A 5,736-nucleotide genomic window follows, 5' to 3' on the forward strand; every position below is an offset into this window, starting at 1 on the left:
TCTACTTACAAATTTTGTTGTTGGTCAATAAATTATTATATATATAAGTTAAAATTCAAACTTTTAACATTTATTTAAACAGACAAGTCAGCTGATTTCAACATAAAACCACCACACTAGCCTGCATTGCTTCCTGATTTCCTCATGATCTTCTCTTTATCTCTTCTTCTTCTGTCATCTGGTTACACTTTGGTTCTCTCATTTGTTAGTGTTCTACTCCTTTTCTTGGCGATGATCTCTCCTTTGGTCCAAGTACATTGCTAATTCAAATGGTCAATTTCACCGACGATCAAAGTTTCATATTTTTATGCCATTCACAACTTCTTCCAATGCACCTGTACTAGTAATCTCCTCGTTGTAAACTTTCCACACAATTTCAAAAGGTCCATCTCTCTAACACCCAACTCACTTTTTTTTCAACCTCTATTCTCTCCACAATCGTTGCATCCAGATTTTTCCCACACCTCTAACATGATGAAATTTCTAGTTGACATTTAAAACCAAAACAACTATCTACAACACCATGTAATATATTATATTCATTATATCTTTGTTTCGTGTTGATAAATCTTCAAAAATTTCGCCGACCATAAACAATTCATTGACCATTTGTAGTTCTATAGAAGTAATTTTCAATTAAGAATAAATCTCAAAAAATACATTTTAATTATCTTGACGTTGACATAATTTTTTTTGAATTTTTGTTAATAATAAAAAATGCACTCAAATAATTAAAAAACGTATTAAAAATATCTAGTCGTGATCAAAGATTTGTACCGTTAACAAAAAAACCATGACATGACTCATTTGTTAATGTTAGAGTTTCACTTATTATATAAGAAGTTCCATTTATCACATCATTCTTTTTGAAAATTTGTAAATGGCTTAAAAAAAGAGAGTTGAATCTATGACCTTCTTTTTTAATTTCTTTTGTTTTTTGCTTCTGATTAAAACTTAGTTGCTATTAAGTCTGTTAAGTTGAAATTTTAGGCGATAATTTTATTTTATCTTTTCATGATGTGATCAAGAATAGAACAACTCTTTACTTTTGAATAGTTATGATTTCTATGAAATAGGCAATATAGGAGACACTTTTATTTTGTCTCATATCAAAAGAAAATAGAAGAAGAATAGAGAAGAAAAAATCACACTATCTTGGTTTAGTCACCATGTGTAATGTAACCTACATCCAATCTTTTCCACAATAGTGGTGAAATTTTCACTATCATTCACAATGATTACAAATACCAATTTTTTTAGGATTCAACTTAATCTTATCTGGGACAAACTCAACTTTTATCCAAGTTATATTTGGCTAGGTTCACTTCCTAGATTTGCAACCACTAAGTACTCACCCACCTTAACAAAGGAATCCCCTCAAAATCATGTGTACAAAACAAAAAAATATATAAAAGAGTTTTGACATAATTTTCTGACTTTTTCTTAATAACTATCTTTGTCTTTTCTCTTGATGGTTTTTACGAATATCTCACTTAATGACTTTTTCATTGAAAATAAACAAAGAAAATGAACATTGAAAAACAAAAAATTTAATATAAACTCATTAAGGAGAAGAAAAGTTAGCTTGAAATTAAATAAATTCATGTGTAATCTTCAAAAATTACAATAATTTCTTTATTTATATATACGTATGTATTAATTTTGTTAAATAATTCTAAGTATTTCCTTATTTATACATATATATTAATTATACATAAAAATATTTAAATCATATATATTAAATATTTTTTTGTTATAAATATTTTCTTTTATATATATATTATTCCACAATACGTGCAATAAGCTTTTATGTTTGATATCGATATATAGTCTCCAATCCCAGCCCCATTTATACGCAAATTGTATATAATTTTTTTAATAGAGAAATTTTAATTTTTAATGGAGATACTTGCTACAATTAAATAAAAATTATGTTATTATCTTTTATTAAATTTTATGATTAATTCAATGGAGATAATTGGTCAGTGTTCCAAGGGTTACCTGAAACTGGAGGTCGATCTCGGACGAGATCTTCTGTACTGGTCGGAGATAACGTGTCCAGCTGGCTGATGGCGGCCGGAGCTGTTGTATCCGACTTGCTGGACTTACAGCACTGCTGATCCTTGGTCACCGGAGGGTGGGGGGTACCTGCAAGAGACTCCGATGCTTAAGTTAGTACGGGTATTAAGCAGGTTTTATGTAGAATCAGAGTATGAGTTATACCTGGGTACTCCAGTGTATTTATAGTAGTGTGGGCTGACCTTTCTAATAAGATAAGTTAGTTATCTTGTCTTATCTTATCTTATTTCAAGTGAAGTCAGCTTATCTTCAAGGGAACCGCCTTTATCTCTATAGGCTTGAATTGCCTTTGGATTTGGGTCGTGTTCCTCTATTTGGGCCCTTTATTGGACTTTTTCTGTTGATTTGGCCGATCTCTTTAAGAAGAGATCGGATAGTCAAACCTGAAGAGGTCGGTCGCCGTGTCGCTAAACATCCCGGATCGGACAGCTCGATCCAGGGTATGAACAGTGCCCCTGCTTGAGCTCGATCTTCTGCTTTGAGGTCAAGTTTTTTGACTTCGAACTTCTTATAGCGAAGCCGAACTCGAGCACTTTTGTCGATTCTTTTCTTTGTAGAGCTTTTTGAATGTAGAACGTTTTTCCTCTAAAAGCGCGCGCTTTTATATCGGCGCTTTGGGAACGTGCGAGGGTTTAATGTTTTCATTAATTTTAACATTAATTACCCCGTTTCCCTTTGGCTCTTTATTTTGATTTTTGAAAACCCAGAAACGGTTTCTCTCCTTCACTCTTTTCGTAACTTCTCCGCAATTTCTTTCTTTGTTCTCTCGCTCTCTGCCTTTCACCCATATTTCTGCTTTTCTTGCGTTGCGGCTTCGCTCGGCGGTTTTCTGGGCAGCTTCCGTTTCTGCACCTCCATTTTTCTCCTCGAAGCTTCTTTCGCCTCCAGGTTAGTCCCGTTTCGTGCTTTGCTTTTGTCTTTGTGATGAGGTTTTGATTTTGATCCTCCTTTAGAGAAAAGTTTGGACCTTTCTGTTTTCATTGTGTCCTGTTGTTGTTGAAATGTGCGTTTCTGGGAGTTTTCTTTATCTTCTGCATGATCCTTTTTTGCTTTTGTTTTAATGCTTTGCATGTTCTTTGTTGTTCTTGTTCTGATACCGTTTATCCAGAAGAATCCGTATCTGTTTCTTGCTTTATTTGACTGTTGCTTCGCCTGATTCCAAGAAAGTTTGCATTTTTTATGGTTTCTTCTTGGTGTACTTGATGTTTTGGGGATGTTTTCTGTAAGGCAATGTTTTTGAAGACTTTTGTGTTTTATTTTGATGGAAAATGCTTGCTGTTTGAAACCATCTTTTCTTGTTTTGAGAGATGCTGGGGTGCGAGAAGTAGATTTCTACTAGAAACCTTGCTTTATTATTGCCTCCAAAGGATACCCTAGGACTTTTGTTTGAGTCTTGGAGTTCTCTTTTTCTATGTGTTCGCCTGTATCGTATTGAGTTGTTTTCTCCCTTGTCCGAGATGTTTTTAGTAATCCCATCTTCTTTTCTTACTTGTAGGATTAGTTGGCCTCATGTCTTCTCGCAATAATATTGTAGAGATGTCTTCCAGAGTTCCCGAGGGGATGTCCGATTGGCTGGACTCCCTTGTCTTGTTGTGTGTTTCTGTTGTGGATGCTGAATTTTGCACAGAGCTGAGGAAGCGCCATAGGATTTGTGGTAACCGTGCTCGTGAGGGGGATTATGAGCTTGTTGCCCCTGATTCTGATGAGAGAGTTTGTTTTCTGACTTCCATCGAGGGGGAGCGTCCCTTCTTCTATGCTTATGAATACTTCTTTAGCCAATTAAACGTTACTTTTTCTTTTACTGCTTTTGAAACCGACCTGTTGTGGTCATGTAACATTGCTCCGTCCCAGCTTCACCCAAATTCCTGGGGTTTTATCAAAATATTTCAACTGCTTTGCCAAGAATTAGGCATAACACCTTCTGAAACTCTTTTCCTTTATCTTTTCGTCTCGGCCAAGCCCAGAGGTTCCTCCAAAAAGAAAGCTTCCTGGGTCTCTTTCAGATCGGCCCAGGGGCATAAAGTTTTTGCCATGTATGATGAGTCATTTAAAGATTTTAAGAACTATTTCTTCCGAGTTCGTGCTGTTGAGGGGGTCCGCCCCTTTTTTCTTGATGAAAATGATGAGCCCGCTTTTCCTCTAGAGTGGCAAAAGAATGTGAGAGTGCCACGTTATACATGGGAGATGCTTAGTGAGGTTGAGCGGGCCTTTGTAGTTTTTCTTGAAGATCTGTGGGGGAAACCTCCCCATCTGGATACAAAAAGATTCTTGAGTGATCTATCTTTGGTTCGAACTGTTTTGGGTACTGTCTGACTTGTTTTTATACTTGCTTCTGAGCTTTTCTCTTCCTATGTTGTAACTTGTCTTTTGTGGTTGATTCTGTATTTTCAGAGATGTCGAAAAATAATGATTCTATGAAGGCCTACAAGAAGGCGAAGAAGGCCACTGCTGCTCTAAACATCTCGGCCAAGGCGGCCGGAGATGGATCTTCTCAGGTTCCAGTGATACCTCCTGTGCTGAGTTCTCCCGGACTGAGGAAAGCAATTCCTATTCCTCGGGTTCGTCTGGTCGATCCTCCACAATCTTCTGCTGCAGCTTCTGGTACTCCTCCTAGTAAAAAGCAAAAAACAATTGAGCCTTTCAACCTTGATGCTCCTAACTTTGATGCGGTCGAGTTTGTAGATCAACAAATCGACCCTTATGGTGTTCTCCCCATGGACGACGTGTCGTTTCTTCATCATTTTGATTACATAACTCGGAGTAGTATCAAGATGGCCCACATGGGAGCGGTCTTATATCGAACTACTCAAAGTCTTCCTCTCCATGCCACTAAAGCTTTTATGGAGGAGGCCAAACAGGAGTTTGATCGGATGAAAGGCTTGAAGGAGGAGCTTGAGGTGAAGGTGCCCAAGTTGGAAAAAGATTTGGAGAATGAGAAGGCGAGTTCCATCTCTTTGGCGGCTTCTGTGAGGCTGGCCGAAGACACGGCTATGAGACATAAGGATAGTTATGTGACATCTTACCGGGAGGTATTGCGCCTGAGGGAGGAGTTGGAGAATGCCCGAGCTAATTACTCCGAACTTCAAGGTCATCTTGTTGGTAGTGTAACTGCTGCCTATGAGAACCTGAAGGAACAAGTTCGGGTTATTGCTCCCGAGGCCGACCTGACCCTCTTTAGCCTAGATAACGTCGTCAGGGATGGCAAGATTGTCCCTGATGACGAGGATGATGATGATGTTGAACCTCCCCCTGTGTCCTCTGCCAAGGTGTCAACTCCTGCTGTTCCTGCCGAGGTCGGCCCTCCCGCTTCTGATCCTGACTGTCAGATCTTAAACCGGGATGATGGTACTGTAGATGCTGTTCCTCTCCAGACTCGTCCTCCGTCTCCTCGGACTGATGCTGCTAGAAAGTCTTCTGACCCTTAGCCCATTTATTCTGGATATTTACGTAGTTGGCCCGGCTTGTGGGCTTTTTAAACTCTTTATGTTTTGTTAACTGCTGGTACTTTCTCGTTGCTTGCCTAGCAACTTTTTGTGTTGACCAACAAAAGTAACTTTCCAGCTTTTGAGGTAGATTTTGGTGGCCTCTGAAGCTTTATAACTTTGTAGATTATATCATGCTTTCGCGCTTAACTTGGTATCTTTTTTGTTTTCTGAG

Source organism: Arachis ipaensis, chromosome B03 (genome assembly GCF_000816755.2).
Source record: "Arachis ipaensis cultivar K30076 chromosome B03, Araip1.1, whole genome shotgun sequence".
Taxonomy (NCBI): Eukaryota; Viridiplantae; Streptophyta; class Magnoliopsida; order Fabales; family Fabaceae; genus Arachis; species Arachis ipaensis.